This window comes from Canis lupus, chromosome 23 (assembly GCF_048164855.1).
Source record: "Canis lupus baileyi chromosome 23, mCanLup2.hap1, whole genome shotgun sequence".
Classification (NCBI taxonomy): domain Eukaryota; kingdom Metazoa; phylum Chordata; class Mammalia; order Carnivora; family Canidae; genus Canis; species Canis lupus.
In genome coordinates, this window is record NC_132860.1 from 33,581,327 (window position 1) to 33,604,403 (window position 23,077).

Genomic DNA, 23,077 nt, shown 5'->3' on the forward strand with positions numbered 1-23,077 from the left:
ATATGGTAGCCTACTTCTTCATAGCCAACAGGAAAACTACTCCCATATCTCTTTTAAGTGTTTACCTGATTATGCCAGGACCACCTTTTGATTAACTCACATCAACTGATTAGACACCTTAATTGAATGTGTAAAATCCTCTCACCTTTGTCACAAAATGTAACTTGATCATAATGGGGCAGCCATTGTGTTCATGTGTCTGGTTACTTCCAAGGAAAAATTATACGGGGCATGTTCATTTGGCAGGTGGAAACCTTGGGACCATCTTAGAATTCTATTCACCATGCCAGACTACCTTCACCTCCTTCCAGATATAGATTTATGGTGAAGTTCATGTTGCTTACATTTCAGGTCTTTTCACCTGCACGGGCCACTGTGAATACTGATAATGGTAAGAGTTACAGACTATTCTAGACAGAGAGAAGAAGATAAGTTTTGATACAGAAGCAATTCCAGGGATCCCTGGGTGGCGCAGCGGTTTGGCGCCTGCCTTTGGCCCAGGGCGCGATCCTGGAGACCCGGGATCGAATCCCACGTCGGGCTCCCGGTGCATGGAGCCTGCTTCTCCCTCTGCCTGTGTCTCTGCCTCTCTCTCTCTCTCACTGTGTGCCTATCATAAATAAATTAAAAAAATGTTTAAAAAAAAAAAAGAAAAAAAAAAAAGAAAAGAAGCAATTCCATTTAAAGATTTTTTAAATAAGTATTTCTGATTCAGAAAGAAAGGGTTCTAAATCTCTAAGAATCTAATTGGTTTTAGTCATTTCCTTATTTTAAATACATGTGCACTTCTTCATCTAATTCTGTGTGTTATCCTTGAAGAGGGTTCTTCATCTTTTGTAAGCTTCAGGTCTCAAAACATATGGCCCTGCGGTTCACCATGATTCAGTACAAAAACCTGTAACTATTGACTATCCTAGAACTCACTAGGGTTTGTCAGGTTTATTGTTTTTACATAAGCAATTTCTATGTCGATGGAAGCCCTACGATACCTTCTCTCCTTGGCTGCCTCCTATCAGCTTCAAAAATCAATAAAGGGGCCTCACCTCTCACTGGTTTGGGACTCTACTTCAGTGTTTATATCTATCATACCATATTGGCTCTTAACTATCCTTGTTTATCCTGTCTCTCTACCTCCACTATCTCAATCTTTACTCTCCATCTAACCCAAGCCTGTCCTTAAGGAGGGAGAAGTAGGTTTCCCTTTCTATTTTCCCAGTGCTTAGTCTAGGCACTGCACTGATATTTTCTGCATAAATACAGAATAAATCATTGGAATGGATTGTTACATTTCAAATTATAATAAAAAGAGGAAGAAATTAATGGCATTGATTTTAGACAAAAAAATTAATTTTGTTCAGAATTAAGTTTCTCCTTTATACTATTTTTTAAATGGTTACTTTTTAAACTAACATTTTCATTCTCAGAACCATAAAATGTGAAGGCCCTGGGATTAGTAAATAGACCGTGCACACTGCAGTATAAACCCAGGCTTAGATTCTAACTGGATGGGCTTGGGAAAATGACCAGGTCACTTTTAGACTTGAGTTTCTCTAACTGCAAAATAGATTTAATTTCAATCCCAGTGTTGTTATAAAGACTGAGTGAGATAATATATTTGAAAGTGCCTAGTAGAATGCCTGGCATACAGTTGGTGCTCAGCAAATATTAAAATTAAACAAAAGGACTAACAGTAACAACAAACAAATAAACAAATAAAAACATGCTAGGCACTGGATGGAACAACTATAGCTGTTTCCATCTGATAGCTGAGGTTCAGAGACCTTAAGTCACCGGGCAAAAACGACACAGATATATGAACTTAACCAAACTCAATCTCTCTTACCCTCAATTTCCCCATGAGAAAAGTGGGAATAGAAATAGGTAATGCTCACATTGCCATAAAGATAAACTGAAATAGTACATCCAAGAATGGCTAGATGATACATAGCACAGAGTCAAAAAACAAAAACAAACAGACGAACAAAAAACAAGAAAAGGAAAGGAAGCAAAAATGTAAGGAGAGAAGCAAAAGATAAAGGAGAGAATAAAGGGAAAAAAACTACACTTTGGGAATTAGAGACAAAATTATTTTTCCCATGCAGCTACCGCAAAAATTGAGGATTATAATACATAAATATTATGCCCAGCATCACACTGCTTGATGCTGGCAAAATGGAACTTGACTCATCTCCTTGCATCAGTAGGCTTTTTCCATTACTAAGCTCATTTGTTGCTCCTTACCAAGTCCATAGCCCGCAAGGCTACTCTGAGGATATTTAGTGTTATGAGCAAATCTGTATTCCAGGCATACAGAAGAGCTTTGTTCATACATCCCATATTGGAATTCCAGATTGAGGGAATGCCAGGTTGTACAGAGAAGGCTGTAGGTCACTGTCAGACCATAATTGTCCTTTAAAATATTCTCCTGTAGAGAAAGGAATTCAATTTAATAAAATTGAGTAAATTGAAAAAAGTAAAGACTATGGCAAGGAAGCTAAGAGGTCAGGTTCTGAAGTTAGACTGACAAGGGTATGAGTCTGAGCCTACCACTATCTTGGGCAAATCAAGTAAAATTCTTTTCTATAAAATGGAGATAATTTCTACTTCTTGAGATTGCTGTGCAGATTAAATGGCACAATACATGTAAAGTTCTCAGGAGAGTGTCTAAAATAGCTCTCTATTAATGTTAACTACGGAGTCATCCAAGCACACCCGTATAGAGGCTGCATTCCTATGGAACCTCATATAGGTACTCCCTGGACAGTAAAATACTCTATTTTGGCCCACACCTAAATGGACAAGAATTTGCATTGCAGCACTGTATTTGCAAATGTTTCTATTGGAATTATTTGCTTATATATCACAGATATACAGCCTGATACATATTCACAAATGAACACACACATGTAATTAGCAAGCAAATCCAGACACAGAAACATAAGCAGCACCCAGGCAACTCTTTTGTTCCTATTGAGTCACTATCCTACCTCTTACCCTGGAGTAAATTTGATCTAACTCCAACAATGTATATTAGGTTTATATGCTTTTAATTTAATATAAAATGAATTTTTACAGTGTATACTCTATTTTATCTGAATTTTCCCTCATATCAGGTTGTGAGATTTATCTATCTCTGTGAATGTGGTTGTAGTTCACCCAGTTCTCATTGCTTTTTAGTATTCCATTGTATAAACATGCCACACTTAATTTATTCATTTTAAACTTTTTTTTTTCAAGATTTATTTGAAAGAGAGAGAGCATGCACACATGAGTGAGCAAACATGCACAAGCAGGGAGGGGAGCAGAGAGAAAGAATTTCAAGCAGAGTGCAGAGCCAGACACAGGGCTCAATCTCATGACTCTGAGATCATGACCGAAGCTAAAGTCAAGAGTTGGACTCTTAGCCAACTGAGCCACCCAGGTGACTCTAGTTTATCCATTTTATTGTCGACTGACACTTGTGTAAATTCCAATTAGGGGCTGTTATGAACACAGTTGTGATAAATATTTCAGTATGTGAATTATGGTAAACACATATATACATTCTGTTGAAAAAATATCTATCAGTGAATTGCTGAGGTTATATGTATATTTAGCTTTAGTAAGTACTATCAAATAGTATACAAATGTCTGCATCAAATTGCATTCCCACCAGTAGTATAGGAGAGTTCTGGTTCATCCACATCCTTGCCAACACTTGATAATGTTCATCCTAGCTTGATGGATACATAGTAATAAAGCATTGTTTTACATTCCCTTGTGACTAATGAAGTTGAATGCATTCATATATTTTTCATATATTTGATAGCTATTTGTATATCCTTTTTTGTGAAATATCCGAGTTCTTTGCACATTTTTCCATTGGATTGACTATCTTTTCCATATTGATTTATAGAAGTTCTTTAGATATTCTGGAATCAAGTCCTTTGTCAGACATAGGTACTAAAAATATCTTTACCACTCTGTGAGTTTCCTTTTTTGTTCTCCTGATAAGTAGACGTTCCTAATTTATAATATATTTATAAATTTATAATATGTGATTATTTTATCATATTATAAAAATCTATTCTAAAGGTTTTGTTAGCTCTATTAAGAGCCACTTGGTCTCCCTCCTCCAAATAATAGGAGTGAAGTGAAGTTCAAATATTATAGCTATCCAAAGTAAGTTCAATGCTTCCATCTCAAGCTTGTGCTCCCCTTTGATCTGGTGGAGGCCCAAGACAATCTGTCTTGTCCAAGGCCTCTCTAATGTTCCTATTTCTTCCAAAATAATTTCATTAACATTTATAATAGACTTATCAAATTAGGGTCAAAACAGTATTGTTCAGTAATTTTAAAAGAAAGTAGGGCAAATAACAAGGCAGATTGTAGGGAGAATTATTATATTTGGAAAGAAGTGGGAGATTGCAAACAAGATCTGTGTAAATATAATTAGAGTTAAAGAGCATATTCAGGGGATCCCTGGGTGGCGCAACGGTTTAGCGCCTGCCTTTGGCCCAGGGCGCGATCCTGGAGACTCAGGATCGAATCCCACATCGGGCTCCCGGTGCATGGAGCCTGCTTCTCCCTCTGCCTGTGTCTCTGCCTCTCTCTCTCTCTCTCTCTCTCTGTGACTATCATAAATAAATAAAAAATTTAAAAAAAAACTTAAAAAAAGAGCATATTCAGAAACTTGACCTATATCCTATATAAGTAAAATATGACATTATTGTGGTCATTCATACATTCATTCATTCATTCATTCACTACCTATTGTTCTGTAATAATATGATTAGTTTCATCTATACAAATTTGACTCCTTTTTTAAAAAAGATTTTATTTATTTATTCATGAGACACACAGAAAGAGAGAGAGAGAGAGAGAGAGCCTGATGTGGGACTCGATCCCGGGACTCCAGCCCTGGGCTGAAGACAGGCGCTAAACCGCTGAGCCACCCAGGCGTTCCAATACATATTTGACTCCTAATTTGGGTTTGTCCAAAGCAAGGGCTGGCACCTAGGCCAGTTTCAAAATTTGTTTCCCTCATCTTGCTACCATAGAAGAGACATGGTCCTTTCTGCCAAGGATCTCAAAATTGAGTGAGTGATAGTTCTCTCATCCTGACAAGAACTTGATAACGATATTGTCCAAAAAAGTGGTTTTCAGCCAGTGTCCTGGGAGAACAGAGATATTTAAGGTTGTAATGAAAAAAAATCTTGACAATAACAGATGCCTGGACCTAGGTCTTTTAGAATGAAGACTTCTTCAGGTGGTAAAGGCAATGACAAGGTTTTTGTTTGCTTTTAATCAATAGGTATCATCCAGAAGGCAGGGTGAATAAAATCAGTGCTTTCTTACTCACATAAAATACCATTTACCTCAGGTAATGGATGGAAGTTTGTGAGGTTGAGATATAGCCACCCATTGTTTGTGAGAAGAGCACCTGCAGTTTTAGATAAAAAGGGAGAAAGAACGTCTTTCTACTTTGCCTGTTTTTGCTATACACTCACCATGGGGCATCTCATAGAATCCGTGGGGGAAAATAATGCACAGAGCAATCTTAGCAGCAGATGGGCCCTGCAGGCAACATCTGAAGTGAGAAGTTGGACTCCAAGACCATCCATAAGACCGCACAGGCTTAGTCTAGTTTCAGGTTCTATCTAGGCAAATGAATATGTAAAAGTCTCCTCCAAAAGTTAAAACTTTTTATTCTCATTTTGTCCTTAAGTCTTCGGGTTATCTTCTATTAAACAAATGTACAGCAATAACAACAAAATATGGAAAATCACATATAGACAAACATTCTAAGTAAACATAGAGAACAGGTACCTCATCCCCTAATATACTTAAATATGTCCTTGTTAATAGCTTAGAGTGATGTTCTCCACTAGAAACATAATGTGAATTGCATAAAATATTTTAAATATTTTAGTAGTTACATTAAAAAAGTAAAAATAAATAAGTAAAAATAATTTAATAATGTTTATTTCATAACATTATTTTAGTATATAATCAATAACAAAATTATTAAAGAGAATATTTTACATTCTTTTTTTGTATGAACTATGCCTTTCAAATCAGGAGTGCATTTTATACTTAAAGCACATCTCATTTTAGACTAGCCATATTTCAAGTGTTCAATAGACTCAGCTATCATATTGGACAAAGAGAATATTTATTAAAAGTATTAAAACTTCAATTTAAAGCTAATTATGTCACTTTAGGAATACCTTGCACATTGTATGTTTTATTTTAGAATATTTTCAGTTTTATAGAAAAGTTGACAAGATAGAAGAGTTTCTATATACCCTGCAACTAGTTTCTCCTACAGTAAACATGTATATTACTATAGCACATTTGTTACAATAACCAATACCAATACCAAACCATTCTTATTAACTAAATTCCATACTTTATCCATAGTTTGATAGGTTTTCTCAATGTCCTTTTCCTGTTCCAAGATTCTATTTAGGATATCATATTACATTCAGTTTTCATGTCTCCTTAGGCTTTTGGACTGTGATAGTTTCTCAGATTTTCCTCTATTACCTTGATAGTTTTGAAGTCAGGTATTTTATAAAATGTTCCTTAATTTATGGTTTGTCTGATATTTTATTTCCTTTTACTTAGCCTGGGGTTATGAGTTTTGAAAAGAAAGTCCCCACAGGTAAAATGTCATTCTCAACATAATTCAAAGGTACATGTGATCAAAATATGATTTATCACTGATGGTGATAACACTAATCAACTATCTAAGGTAGTATTTGGCAGGATTCTCCACTATAAAGTTATTTTTCATCTTTTCCATATTGCACTCTTTGTAATCAAGTCACTAAATGCAGTCCATAATTAAAGAGTAGAGGGGCAGGTGTTTATACAAATTATTTGAAATTCTGTGTAGGAAATTTATCCCTTTTCCCCATTTATGTCTTTATCATTTATTATATCAAGTATACACTTTATTCTATCCTCAGTTGTAGAGGTTAATAATACATTATTTATTTTGTGACTCAAATTGTTTCATCTTTGGCCATTGGGAACTCTTCCAGCTAGCTTCTGTATCCTTTTGGTTTTTCCTCATTGATTTGTGTTTTGGTCAATTCCTTAGTTTCTAACCCTATTAGATGCTCCAGGTTTATTTTGTATATTCTATGTCCCAGCTCTAAAATCTGCCATTTATCCAAGGACTTTTGGTACCTTCTATTGGAGAATGGCATTAGAAACTAAGATCTGGGCACTGGGTCACATTCTTTTGGTGGAAGAGTCCTGCCCTCTTCGATAAATATACAGGCTGCTAAACACTTTGATGATTTAGTATTTCTAGTTGATCTTTCTGAGTTGCTACCCACCCCCCACCCAGGGCTGCAGCTTCTCAATGCCATCTTACTCCTGCAACAGCTATGGGCTGAGAAAGACTAGCTGTACTTTGGTCTTTCACAACGAACCCCACTTTGTTCAAACGAAGATTGCCAGGTGTTTTCCTGTGTGCATGAATACCTAATTGAAGATATTCTCTGAAGCAATCTGATTAATTGAAAGAGAACTGAAAATGGAGAGCCTTCTAGGAAACATTTTCCATCAAAACATCATTTCACAGATTAATCTATCCTTATGGATTGGCTATTTGTGCAGAATGTTTTACTTGAACTTAAAAAGAACTGGCTATGGAGACCTATACAACCACAGCATCAACAATCACATCCATAGTTTATTTAGGGCTACTTGCCAGATACAGGGCTAATTAATCTGTACCATGATCCCATTTAATCCTTAAAACACCCCCATGCATAGGTGCTATTTGCTATTTCTATTTTTTCTACCTTACAATTGAGGAAACTGAACCTAAAAAATTAAGTTGCCCATGACCACACTGCTGACAATGACTGAGATGGAATTCTGAGTGAAAATCTCTCTGATCCCAATTAGCTTTTTTTATTCAACCACTGTACTAGACAGCCTGTAATAGGATCAGTCTTGTCAGACTGCCTGCTTCAAAATATCTTTAGTACTTAATATATCAGGTTTATTTGCGATTTTAAGAAGCAGCAATATTTGTTTTCAGAACACCCAGTTTTGGCTCAGCAAGTACAATCACCATAAACATGGCTGGAAAAATCAACCAAAACTCACATATGTAAAGACTTATGAGAGTGGAGGTCATATACATTGGAAAATTCCTTGGGGACTCATGTTAAGTAAGAATTATTTACATTTGCTTTTGCAACTCAATTTTATATATGGATACCGTTATACATATGCAGATTTAGTTAGTAACACAACTGTCCAAAGGATTGCCACTAATAAATGAACATTTCTTGTGATATTCTTTTCCTTTTAATCTTAACTTTTTTGAAAGCAGCAACATAGAGTGGAAAACACATGGATTTGAGAACCGTAGAAACTTGATTCAAGTTCTGCCACTTATTAACTGCATGACTTTTAAAAAGTTTCCTGAATGCTTTGTGTCTCTGTTTCCTCATTAGTAAAATGAAAGAAACAGAGGATGTTATGAAGGCTGAATGAGATAGCACATGCAAAGTACCATTCCCAGTACTCTGCAATAATGTGTTCAAGTACAGCACAATACCTGCAACATATAGCAATAATGCACACCCTACAAGCTTCTGAGTTAAATGGTTTGAATGCATGGCGTAATGTGATTCTCAGGAAAATCCTTTCAGAGGTGTATTACCGTTAATAGTTGATTTTACAAATAAGGAAAAGATAATTAGAAATGTAAAGAAATTTATCAGAGACAAGGTGCAGAAAGTCAGAATTTGAACCTAGTGTTGTCTAAAATGCATTTTAATCCCTCTTCTCTATGAGCTCCACGAGCAACAGGACAGAGTCTAACCTGTTCACACTGCATTCTAACTCTTCCGCTTAATGCATGATAATGCACATTAGGGGCAATAAATGAATGAGAATTAATCTCTTTTTTTCTAAGACTAAGTAAAATTTAGCCAAATTAGAGAGTAAGTCCTTAATCCTTAGGCCCAGCTTTATTTCCTTCTCTTTTTTTGCATGGAAACATAATTTTGTAACAAGCTTGAAACACTCATTGCTCATTCTTTTGTGTGAAAATTGCATAAGCAATCTCCAGACCCATCCAACTCATAATAAAAAAGGGTAAATGACAAGTCTATTATTAAAGTTTTGATTAGTACTATTAGCCAAAGTCCAAAGAGGGTTTTGTTCAACAGTTTTGAGAAGCCAAACAGGCAAATTTCATGTAGGTTTCTATGCATTTGCCACAGAATGACTGACATTTCAAATTGTCAAAATGTCGAATTCCTTCAAAGACTTCCAAATAGGATGGAATAAGGGTAACTGCTTTTCATGTTTCCAGAAGACTGCTAATTTTAAATTTTAACCTCTCCTTTGCCAAGTAAATTTAAGTTTGGCATTCTTGGTTTCTACCCTCCTAACTCTTAGAGCTTCTCTGAGAAACAATCTAAACTGGGTTATACTTAGAGCTGCTGTTGAAACGATTTGGAATACTGTGCCCGCATACAGCATTGTGGCTTACTGAATTAAGCAAACAAGTCAGTGAATTCCCATTTTAATTACTTTTAACGTGTGCCACTTTGGGGGTGATCTTGGAATGTGACTCATATTTTCCAATAAAAAGGTGTAGATGTAATCCAATATTGGTACAGCACACTTCAGTGGGGCTGAAATACAATCTGCTCAGCTTCCATTAAGAACCACTGCAAACAAAACAAAACAAAACAAAACAAAACAAACAAAAAAATACTGCAGCAGACCTGACATTACATAACATCTAGTCCACATTCTGATTTGAAGAAAATCCTGAAAATTCGCATTTAATTACTCGAGTCCTCATCATCATTAGGTTTTGGAGTGAGGTTTGTATCCAGGTGGGAGAGGGCATGTGTAGTGGAAAGAGAAATAGGTTTCAAATCAGACAAGTTTGGTTTTAAGTCATTGTTCTGCCACTTACTAGCTTGTATGCCAACATGGGCCAATTTGTTTTAATGGCTACAGAATAAGTCCCTAACCCCACCAGCACTTTTTCAAATGTATGCTAATTGGTTTCACTGGAAATCCTGCAGAGATTATTTGGAATATTTGTTGCAATTCCATTACAATGTTAAAAAAAAAAAAAAGTGTGTGTTGCCAATCCTTCCCTTCACCAAGGCCAGTCAAATTGCTAAAATGCAAATAATGTAACTGGCCCACCAAGGATCTTCAAGGGCCCTACACTGCCTGAAGAGCACAGTCCAATGCCCTGAGCAGAATAGAGAGAGAGAAGTCTCTCTTGCTCTCTCTGTTACCATTGTCTGCCTCAATATTTATTGCTTAGCTCTTTCAAACTTCTGTGCTGTAAATGTACAATTTGAAAATCCTTGATATTTGTATATACTCATGAAATCATCACCAATATTTGGATAATGAATACATCCATCACCTCAAAAGTTCTTCTTGCTTATTTTAATTCCACCCCTACCTACCTCCTAGTCCCCGGGTAACTACTGATTGATTTCCTGTCACCTTTGATTAGTTTGCACTTTGTAAGTTTTTATATGAATGGAAATCAAACAGTATGTGCTCTTTTATCTGGTTTATCACAGAAAAATTATTATGAGGTTCCTCTGTATTGCTGCATGTGTCAGTAGTTTATTCTTTCTTTTTACCTTTTATTACAAGCTTCTGTTGTATGGCTAGAACACAGTTGATATATCTATTCACTTGATGGATATTTGGACTGTTTCCAGTTTGGGGGCATACAAAGAATGTTACTACTAACATCCATCTATAGATCTTCTTATAAACACATAATTTCATTCTTCATGGGTAAATACCTACGAATATAATATTTGTATCAACTGGGAGTTGTTTAACTTTTTAAGAAATCACCAAAATGCCTTTGCAAGAGTTCTTACTTTTATAAATGTCTACTAGCAGGATGTCGGGTTTCTTTTTTTCTTTTTTTTTTTTTAAGATTTTATTTATCTATTTATTCAGGAGAGACACACACAGAGAGAGAGAGGCAGAGACACAGGCAGAGGAAGAAGCAGCCTCCATACAGGAAGCCTGATGTGGGACAAGTCCTGGGACTCCAGGATCATGCCGTGGGCCAAAGGGCTAAACCAGTGAGTCGCCTAGGGATCCCATGGATGTTGGATTTCTAATTTTTCCACATCCATGCCAACAATTGGTGTCTTCATTCCTTGTAATTTTAGATACTCTAATAAGATATGTAGTGGCATGTTTTGTGGTTTTAATTTGTATTACCTAGTGATTAATGACAAATGCTGATTTGCTGTACATATGTTTTCTCTGATGAAGTTTATGTAAAAATCTTTTGCCTGTTTATTAGTTTATTTGACTTCTTATAATAATATCTGGAGAGTTTTTCATATGTTCTGGAATAAAATCTATTATTGGATATTTGATGTACAAACACCTTTTCATATCTGTGGGTTTTTAATTATTCTCTTAGTGTCTTTTGAAAAGCAAAAATATTTAATCGGGATAAAGTCTAATTTATTGATTTTTTTACAGATCTTGCTTTCAGTGTCATTTCTACGAAATCTGCCTAACTCAAGACCACGTGGACTTTTTTTTCCTGTTTTATTCCAAAAGCTTCACAGTTTTACATTTAAAATTTAGATCTATAATCCATTTTGTTAACTTTTGCATATAATAAGAGATAGGGATTCAAGTTCACATTTTTGCATATGAACATCCGATTGCTCCAAAACCATTTGTAGGAAACACTATTATCCAATGAATTACTTTTGTAAAAAATCAGTGGATCTCTATTCTGTTGCATTAATCCATATGTCTATCTTTATGCCACTATCACATTGGCACTATAGCATTCAAATAAGTCTTGATACCAGGTAGTATAATTCCTCCAACTTCACCCTTCCTTGCCTCTTCCAACTGCTGGTGGTTCCTGGAATTCCTTGGCTTCTGGCAGCATAACTTCAATCTCTGCCTCGGTCTTCTCATGTCTTTCTTTCCTGTGTCTATGTGTACATTTATCTCTCCTTTCTCTTATAAAGACACAAGTAACTGGATTTAGGATCTAAATCCAAGATTTCACCTCAAGATCTTTAACCAATTACACCTGCAAAGACTATAATTTGGGGGACACTATTTAAATCACTATAGTAAGTCTTTGTACTTTGTGTATCTTTCAGATTTATCCATTTCATCTAAATTGTCAAATCTGTTGGTATGAAGTTAATTCATAATATTCACCTCTCACATTCTTTTTTTTTTTTTAAAGATTTTTAATTTATTTATTTGACAGAGTGAAAGAGCACAGGCAAGGGGAGCAGCAGAGGAAGAGGGAGGAGCAGGCTCCCTACCATTGAACTCAATCTGAGGACCCTGGGATCATGTGTAACCAACTGACACCTAGGCACCCCTCACCTCTCACATTCTTGATATTTGTGATGTGTGTCTATTTATTTTTATTCTAGATCAATCTGGCTAGATGTTTATTAATTTTACTGATATTTTCAAAGAATAAGTTTTTGGTTTCATCGATTTTCTCTTGTTTTTCTGTCTTCTATTTCATTGAGAGATATTACATTGGATCTTTATTATATTCTATCTTTTTTTTAAGATTTTATTTATTTATTCATAGAGACACAGAGAGAGAGAGAGAGAGAGGCAGAGACACAGGCAGAGGGAAAAGCAGGCTCCATGCAGGGAGCCCGACGCGGGACTCGATCCCAGGTCTCCAGGATCACACCCTGGGCTGCAGGCGGCGCTAAACCGCTGCGCCACCAGGGCTGCCCTATTATATCCTATCTTTTGCTTACCATGCATTTAATTTTCTCTTATTAATTTCTTAAGGTAGAAGCTGAGGTCATTCATGACGCTACTTTTTTTTTTTTCTAAAATAGACATTTAGTGTTATAAAATTTCCTTTAAGTTCTGTTTTAGGTAAAGCCCACAAATTTTTATATATTGTATTTTTATTTTCATCCAGTTCAAAAATACTTCCCGAATTTCTTCTTCTTTTTTTTTTCTTAAGGCCATGGGTTATTTAGAAGTGTATTTAGTTTTCAAATTTGAGATTTTCCAGGCATCTTTTATTACTGATTTCTAAGTTAATTTCATTATAATTGTAGAAGATATTGTGTGACTTTAATTATTTTAAATGTATTGAAAATACAAGTTCGGGCCAGAATATGGTCTCTCTTGCTAACTTTTTCAAGTGTACTTGAAGACGATGTATATTCTGCTCCAGTTGGGTGGAGTAGTCTACAAATGTTAATTAGGCCAAACAAATTGGTTTTTAGTGTTGTTGAAGTCATCTATAAACTAACTGATTTTCTGTTGACTTGCCCTATTTGTTATAAGTATTCTAGTATCAAATTATGATAATGATTTATTGATTTCTACTCATATTTCTGACAGATTCTGCTTCATATATTTTGAAACTCTATTATTAGATGCATAATAGTTAACAATTGTTATTTCCACTTTGTGAGTTGCCACCTGAAATCTACTTTGTCTAATATATCTACTGCAGCTGTTTTTCTTAGTGGTAGCATGACAAGTTTTTCTCTTTTTTTACTTTTAATTTATTTGTATTTTTATATTTAATGTATGTTACTTGTATTTGATATACAGTTTTTATCCAGCTTCACAATCTCTTTTAATTGGGGTGTTCAGTCCATTTATATTTAGTGAGATTATCAAAGTTGGTTTTAAATCTACCATTTTTTAAAAAATTATTTGTTCCATATATTGCTTGTAGCCTTGCTCCTCTTACTATGGCTTCCTTTGGATTAACTAAATATTTTTAATTACTCTTTAAAAAAATTTTTTTTAAAGATTTTATTTATTTACTCATGAGAGACACAGAGAGAGAGAGGCAGAGACATAGGCAGAGGGAGAAGCAGGCTCCATGCTGGGAGCCGAACGTGGGACTCCCAGTACTCCAGGATCATGCCTGGAGCTGAAGGCAGATGCTCAACCACTGAGCCACTCAGGCATCCTTTAATTACTCTTTACCTCAGTTTTTAGCTACACCTCTGTTTTATTATTTCAGTAATTACTTTAGAATTTATAACATATATCTTTGCTTATAGTCTATCTTCAAGTGCTATGATTATACTTCATATGTAAGAATCCATTGCTTCCCTCCTGCCCTTTCACTATTATTGTATATTTTACTTCCATGTACATTATAAAATTCACAATACATTGTTAATATATTTGTTTTCAATAATAATCTTTTAAATATATTCATTTTTTAAGATTTTTTTTTTTTTATTTAGAGAGAGAAGCAGGCTCCATGGCTCCATGCTGGGAGCCTGACATGGGACTCCATCCCGGATCTCCAGGATCACACCCTGGGCTGAAGGTGGTGCTAAACCGCCGGGCTGCCCTTTTAAGTATATTTAAATATGACTCTTTTTAAAATAAGTATTTACCCATGTAGTTACCATGTCTGGTATTTTGCATTACTTTTCGTGTGCCTGTGATTTTGTAAATGTATTTGACAACTGAGAACAGTGAAGCTAAGAGACATGAGATGACTTGACCATGGCCTCTGCTGAACAGGTGACATCGTTACTGTAACTTCAAGAACATATATGTCTGCCTTCACTGTCCATTGTTCTTTTCATTGTGCTGAACTTGTTTCTCATTTCCTACATATTCTATTTTCTACGCTTTTTTCAAAATTCAGCATCTGTCTTGAGCTTTAGATAAACAGTATGAGGAATTGCCAGTTTTGCATTACTTTTGAGTGCCATATCTGTAACAATTTTTGACCATTCAGGGCAAATAATCTACCCACACATTAAATACAAGAAACTTGTTTTTTCAAGTCATGACAAAAAAAAAAAGTTTAATGGTTGTAGTAGTTTTAGTGATACACATGACACAATTTCCCCATTTAATCAATCCCATCATTTAATCAATGATGTTTAGTATATTCACAGAGTTGTACAACCATCATTACAATCTAATTTTATACACTTCTTAGTGCCAAGAAAAACAACAACAAGAGCAAGGCATCCATCATCAGTCACTCCCTATTTCCTCCCAATTCTCTTCCTTCCTACTCTTAGGAAAACATTAATTTACTTTCTGTCCCTGTATAGTTGTCTATTTTGGATATTTCATATAAATGGAATTACCATTGAAATTGGTATTTTATGATCTTTTTGACTGGCTTATTTCACTAAGCATAATGCTTTCAATGTTCCTCCATGTTGTAGCATGTATCAGCATTTTATTTCTTTATATTACTGAATAATCCTCCATTATATAAATATATCATATTGCTATAGCAAACATTTGTGTACAAAGTTTAGTACGGAGACATGTTTTTAATTATCTTGGGTATATAACTAGGAGTGAAGTTGCTAGAAGTCATATAACAATTTTTTTCTTTTTTTTAAGATTTTATTTATTTGAGAGAGCAAGAGGAGAAAGTGTACAGAGGGAGAAGCAGGCTCCCTGCTCAGAAGGGAGCCCAATGTAGGGCTTGATCCCAGGACCCTGAGATCACGACCTGAACCAAAAGCAGATGCTTAACAACTGAGTCATGCAGGTACTCCCAACAGTTCTATGGTTAATATTTTGAAGACAAGCCAAAGTTTTTTCCAAAGTGGTATGAGGATTCTAGTTTGTACATATCCTTGCTAACACTTATTACTATCCTTACTTTTTATTATAGTCATTCTGGTGGGTGTGGAGCAACACCACATTGTTGTTTGGTTTGCATTTCCCTATTGGGTAATGTTGTGCATTTTACCAGTTGCTTATTTTTCATTTGTACACATCTTTGGAGAAATGGCTACTCATATATTTGCCCATTTTTACTAGTTGTTATTATTATTGTTATTTTATTATTTATTATTGAGTTGTAACAGTCATTTGTATATTCCAAACACAAGACTCTTGCCACATAATTTCCAAATATTTTCTCTAATTCAGTGGGTTTTCATTTTATGGGTATTGTGATTTTGTGAAGTTCAATCTATCTGTTTTACTTCTTTTGTCACTTGTACTTTTGGTGTCATATCCAACACTGCTTAGCAAACAATTTACAACAACCATTGAGCTCTTGGGTCATCCATAAAAAAAAAAAAAACAAAAAAACAAAAAAATACATAACTCTTACTTGCATGTAGTTTGTTTAGTTGGTGAGACATGCATTTATTCCCATTTACACACAAAATATATAATTGCAAGCTAGTTAGTTATGTGAAAATAAAAAATAACCAGCAGCTATGAGGAAATATAACAAGAGACTAGAAGTGTGTATAGGTGTGTGTGTGTGTGTGTGTGTGTGTGTGTGTGTGTGTTTGCTTCAGGAGAAAGTTATAAAGGGAATATTTCCTGATTAAACAATTTTTGAATTGAAACTTCTAAGACCTAAAAGAGAAAGAGTAATGTAGGAAGCTTTCTATACAGAAAGGCATGTTGCCAACTGAAATTGGGCAGTACTGAGTTGCAGAGGGAACAGGGCTGAGACGATCATGAGAAAAAACTGTAGAAGTAAGCAGGGATAATAGATTTATAGATCATGTTAAGGACTTTAGTATTTTCCCTAAAATCAATGTGGAGTAACTGAAGGATGAGTCACTTTGGCTGCAGTATGTAAAAGAGATTTTGAAGAGCATTAGGACCAATGAGGCAAGGGTTTAGGAAGCAATAGCAATCCATTCAGGCAAAAGATGATGGTGACAAGGAGTATGACAATACCAGTGGAGGTGGAAAGAAGTAAAGAAATTGAGGAGATATTTACTTAGAAAAATGATAAAATTGCCCTTGGATAGGATATGTGAGGTACAGTGGTTTATTACTACCTTTGTACTAAAATGAAGGTGTCCTTTGAGTCTTGAGTCTTAAAGTTAGCTTCTCAGGTTCCCAAATATTTAACTGTCCCTCGATAAGACTGAGTATCTGAATTTCTTGCTTTATTCTGCTTCCAAATCTGATCTCATTAACTTGTGAATCTGGTCTTTTCTCCTTTTTTTTTTATTATTAGTTTTTTTTTTTATTTTAATTCCAGTATAGTTGACATACAGTGTTATATTAGTTTCAGGTATATGATATAGTGATTCAGCAATTCCATACATCACCCAGTGCTCATCACAAGTGACTCCTTAATCACCATTACTTATTTCACACACCCCCAATACTTGTTCCCTTTTGGTAACCATCAGTTTGTTCTCTATAGTTAAGAGTCTGTTTCTTGCTTTCTCGGTCTTGCTCTCCCCATTTTTCCCTTTGCCCATTTGTTTTATTTCTTAAATTCCACATGAGTGAGCTCCTATGATATTTGTCTTTCTATGAATTATTTAGCTTGGCATTATACTCTCTAACTTCATCCATTCTCCTATATAGAGACTCCATACGAACTACACATCAGATACAATCCTTGATACAGGTTCCCAAGTACTAATTTTGTATACATACTTTTCTGCTAAATTCTGTGCATTTATCTCTTTAGACTATTTTTCTTCTGGTAGCCATTGGTACAACCTGTCCAACCAAGTTCAATCTTCCAGAACATTACCAGATACTAGATTATATGGCTGGCATGTTTATAGGCAAAATCCTAGAACATGGAGCAGGCAAAGAGAATTTTCCTCTCCACACATTGAAAACCAGTCTCAAGTAGAGATAAGCAAGGCCTGTAATTGACAAGTAATCTTAAGAGCTCTAGAACTGATATGTTTACACAATACAAACATCCTCTGAATTCACAATACTTATTCATCCTCTATTTTCCCAATCAGACCACCCATTCACCACACCCTTTGTGGAACACAATAAAATATCTAATGTCTCTTTCAGATAAAAAAATGGATGAATTTCTTGAAGCTTTAGGGAACATGACATATAATTACCCTCTCCTATAATTTCCTATATTACAACTCTGAAGTTTGGAATGCATATCCCTATAATTACTTCTATATGTAATTACATTTACATAATACTTACATGATTTTATTTACATAAAGAGGTAATGATTCATTTTTCAGAAACTTTTTATATGTCCCAAGCAGGACACATTGGAGCTATATTATTTCTTACATGGAATACTATGAAAAAAAAAAAAGAATATACACATACATTAGCTTGTTGTTAGGCAAGTTTATAAAAATTGGAGGATTGATATTCAAATAGATGTAAGAATGAAGAAGAGTAGAAAAGGCATTCTCTTGTGTCAGAGTGACAAAATACTGTCTCAATAAAGAGATATATTACATCTTAAGTATAATCAACATTAAAGCACTCTGTAATGATGAAGAGATTGAATGCATGGATTTTCCCCCTGGAGTTGTAGCTATTCCACCCCAGATGCATGTAGCACCCAGTGGGTTTCAATGCATAATGGGAAGATTTAAAGCTTTGGAGCCATTTATATCTGGATTCAAATCCTATCTCTGAAACTTCCAGTTGAATGATCTTAGACTAGTTGTTTAATCTTTCTGAGTCTCTTTTTTTCCATCAAAGTTCAGACAATCATACATATACTCCAGAATGCTCCTTAAAGATTAAGTAACTAATAGAAATCAAAGAGTTTGTTGCATAAGGTAGGCAATCAACAAAATGTCATTCCTGTCTTTCAATTATTTTCCTTAGAGAATTTTATGTATCTCCATAGTGGCTTTTGCCTGTTAGTAGTTAAGCCAGGTAATTAAGATTAATTTACAGATGGAACTAATTTCCAAATAATTTCTTTAATATAGAAGTTTTCTTTTTTTTTTTTAAAGATTTTATTTATTTATTCATGAGAGACACACACAGAGAGAGAGAGAGAGAGGCAGAGACACAGGCAGAGGGACAAGCAGGCTCCATGCAGGGAGCCCGACGTGGGACTCGATGCCCGGTCTCCAGGATCACGCCCTAGGCCGAAGGCAGTGCTAAACTGCTGAGCTACCCGGGCTGCCCATAGTATAGAAATTTTCAAATTCTAATGAATATCAGAATCCCCTGGAGGGCTTGTCAAACCATTAGTTCCCAGACCCCATCATCAGAATGTTTGATTTAGGTGGTTTGAGTAGGCCCATGAGTTTGTATTTTTCAAAAGTTATGCTGGGGCACCTAGGTGGCACAGTCAGGTAAGCCTCTGACTCTTGGTTTCAGCTCAGGCTATGTTCTAATGTTTGTGAGATCAAGTCCTGCATGGGGCTCCACCTTCAGTGCAGAGACTGCTTGAGTTTCTCTCTCCCTCTCTCTCTGTCCCTCCCTGCCTCAAATAAATAAATCTTTAAATACATTTTTTATAAAAGTTATGTTGATGTTGCTGGTTGAGGACCACACTTTGAGAACTGATACTATATGTTCAACCATTAAAATGATGATTGGCAAAAAGAAAAAGAGAGGAAAGGCCACATTTCCCACAGTGATATTTACTCTATCCTAAACTATAAATATATTCATTATAAGAGTCAACATGATCCTGTAGATGGGGAGTCAGTACAACCAGATACGTCCCTCTCTCAGCATATGACCTAGGGCATGTCACTTCATTAAATTTGGCTCCAGTTTCTCCAACTTAAAATTTAAAGGACTAGAGTAGGTCAATGTCTTTCTTTTATTTATTTATTTATTTTTAAAACTGTGTTCTTTAAGCATGTGGGGAGGAAGTCTTCAGAATAAACCCAGGGATGCATTGGTGGTAGAGTTGAACAGACAAGAATTTGAGCTTTTCCTATCCCCAAGTAGATCAGCTCTTCTTATATAACTTTTATATATAGTATAGATTCACATAAAACAAAACAGAAAAAAAAAAAAACAAATCAAATAAAAATTCAAACAAATAATCCAGTCTGAGAAAAACTTTGTGGTAGATCATATCTGTGATCACTTTTACATTAGTTTTCACAGATATTAAGCTCCATATATAGAACACTCTGTACTTCCAGTTTTCTGTACTTATAATGATAATCAATAGTGATAAAACCCAAGACACTGCAAATCTTCAAACTTCAAGCTATCTTCAGGGTACTTTTTAGTGTTAATATTTTTTCTATCTAATTATTTGAAAACAGATAAGCCATCCTTATTCCCTGTGATGACACTATTAATCAATATATCCATACACTACTCTGATTAATAGTCTAGGCAATTCCATGATACAGTTAACAGTTCTGAGTGTTTCCTCTGTGCTACATAGTATACTAAGAGCTTAAAATGTATTACCTATTTCAATCTTTGGAAAAACCGTTTTAAATGATATCATTATTCCCTATCAGTTACAAATGTAGCATCTGTAGCAAAGAGTCACAGCTGGTAAAAGATGAGGACAGATATAATTCTAAATCTACTTGTCTCTAAAGTTTATGCTCTATTTATGCTAGAAAAAGATCAAATATTCAAGTAGTTATCAAATGTGTCAATCGAAACATGTAAATAAATCTCTAATACAAAAAATAATTTAAAAGAACAAAGATACTATATCCCTATGTGAGAGGAGCCCTTTCATACAGTGAATAAAAAGGAGGATTTAAATGGTTTGCCCAGAATCATAGAGGCCGTCTCATGTATCATAAAAATCATTACTTTATTTTATTATTTATTTGATTTTTCAAAGTTTGCAAATGTTAACTGAAAGGCTTATGGTTAAGATAATGTAATTAAAACAAACAAAAGCACAAGTTGCCTAAATGCCATAGTCAAACGTAGTAACACTTTTGAGTTGGAAGTATGGTAAGATTTTGAAGTAGGGAAGGAAAACATGAAACACTGAAAACCACCATAGAGCCACCTTCTTGAACTAATAACCTCTTAATCATGGGTACTGACTCCAGAGATGCTTCATTTTAAACCTCTTAGTTCTATGTGAAGAAACCTTTAATGAAGATTAGCTCCATGGGCCATAATCTAAAGAGACCTAGAAAGTGATTTTGTATAATCTCTGAGCAGGTCAGTAGACAGAGGAACCCTTTTAATCCAAAGACAGTCACCCATCTTCTTATTAACTGTTCAAGCAATTTAGAAAAAAATTAGGGGCCACCCCAAATCACCTTGATCACTATGTCTACTCGAGTTAGAAATCAGACGATATCCCTCTTGAAGTGGTGGTAATTTGCACTGTAAATCAGGGTTTTATAGTTGATCCTGTTGCTCTTCCTTGGGATGTTAACTAACTAGGTGCCCTCCACCAAGTGGGCCTATTCATCTGTATTCTGTGGCTGTATACATTACCTGTTTGCAGCGAGTATTTGTGAAGGCTGTGAGAAGGGATAACCACAAACTTTATGTATAAGTTACAATACAGACAATCCCTGATGTAGGATGGTTTGAATTAGGATTTTTTTTTAACTTTAAGAAGGTGTACAAGTAATACACATCCAGTAGAAACCATATTTTGAATTTTGATCTTTTCCTAGGCTAGTGACATGTGTTATGATATTCTCTCAAGATGTTACATAATGGCAGTGAGCTCGGGCTCCCAGTTGGCCCCAAGATCACCAGGTACACAACTAACACATTTACACCATCCTATACCCATATAACTATTCCACTTTCCACTTTCACCACAGTATGAAATAGGTTACATAAGGCATTCAACACTTTATTATAAAATAGATTTTGTGTTGGATGATTTTCCCTTACTGTAAATGTTCTGAGCATGTTTATGAGTGCATTAGGTTAGATGTGTTAAATTTATTTTCAACTTAAAGATATTTTCAACATATAATGGATTTATCCAGACATAACATCATGGTAAGTAGAGGAAGATTTGCACTTTTTACATATAAATGAAAACAGGAATCATCTTGGTCTCAATTATTTCAATTGAGAAATTAAATTTAGTTCATTGACACATACATTATGTATTTTTTTAAAAATTTTCTCATAGCCTCATAATTTAGAAATCCCAGTGAAAAATATTAACTAAGGAATATCCTTAGAAACAGGAGATAAACATTATCAATATCAGATAAATTAGATTTCTATTATGTAATCTTCCTATTTTGCCAATTAAATGTCATAAGCAACTGAATCTTACAGAATTTTCCATCAAAAGGCAGAGATACATCTAATAGTAACAAAAATAATAATACACTATAATAATACACTAACAAATAATGTAATCCATTCATAGGCTCTTCTAATCCTTTGTTAATATACTGATGGCACTGATGCACCCAGCATGAAATTCTGAGTTTTCTGTTTTCCATTTCCATTTCTCCTAGTCTCTGTCAAAATCACCATCCATTTAGGCAAATAATATTTCATGTTACTAGCATATTAGAGTTCTGTGTCTATTCTCCAGAGTAGACAGTATTGTTTCCAAACACCAGCTATTTTGTAGGTCATAGATCTTTAAAACTTTGACTGGTACCTGATTTCTACTACACAAAAATTTGTATTCTGCCATCTTGAAAAATGCATGCAAAGACTGTGAATATTCAGTTTAATTTGTGGTTTTAACCCCTACATTTTCACATTCAAGCGAAACATCTGTCCTACTAATCATTGTTACTTTCATTTCAACAGACAATGCATTCAAATACTGATTAGAATAAGATGCTGCAAGCTTCCAGTGCATATCAAACAGAAGAACAATGAACACCCAGATTACATTAGAAGGACTGTGACTAAAGACATTTAGACAGAATATGTGTTGATAGGGTAATTATTAGGTGGAGTAAATTGCAATGTAGAAGCTTTAACAAGTACTTGTATAAATAGTTTCTTTTCCACAAAAGAGATCTTGTAGTACAGAAAAAAATGGTCCCTACTTCTAGTAATTTCTAAAATCAATTGCCTCAAGTTCTATTGTAAGAATATTTTTGAAGTTTCACTGTGATGTGTAGTATATGGATTTAATTTTGAGTAGGTACTTTTTGGTACCGGAAGCCATACCTGATTCAGTGATTTCTTCTTCACCACGTGCAGTGAGAATCGACAGAGAATTGATGCGATAAGACAGCTACCTGGAGTGACCTAAAATGAAAAAAGGCATTTTGAAATTAGGGAAAGAAACCTGCAAACTTCAGTAATGATGGCTTCATAATAGGATGTTTTCCAGTCATTCAGCATTTACAGTGTATGCACTGGGTACTGAGTCCAGTTAACTGCGGGCATGGAAATGCAAAAAGAGAGAATCTAAAAACCTAGCTTTAAT

At 34.9% G+C, this 23,077-nt stretch overlaps 1 protein-coding gene across 2 annotated transcripts in view; it reads right to left on the minus strand.

Annotated features, from left to right (window-relative positions):
* The window catches only part of TENM4 (teneurin transmembrane protein 4), a 2,813,748-nt gene that overhangs the window by 2,081,456 nt on the left and 709,215 nt on the right, over positions 1 to 23,077 (minus strand). For both annotated transcript variants that reach the window (XM_072794810.1, XM_072794811.1), the window contains one exon: positions 22,816 to 22,896. The gene's annotated coding sequence lies outside the window, so the exon portion shown is untranslated. The remainder of the gene's footprint in view (positions 1 to 22,815; positions 22,897 to 23,077) is intronic.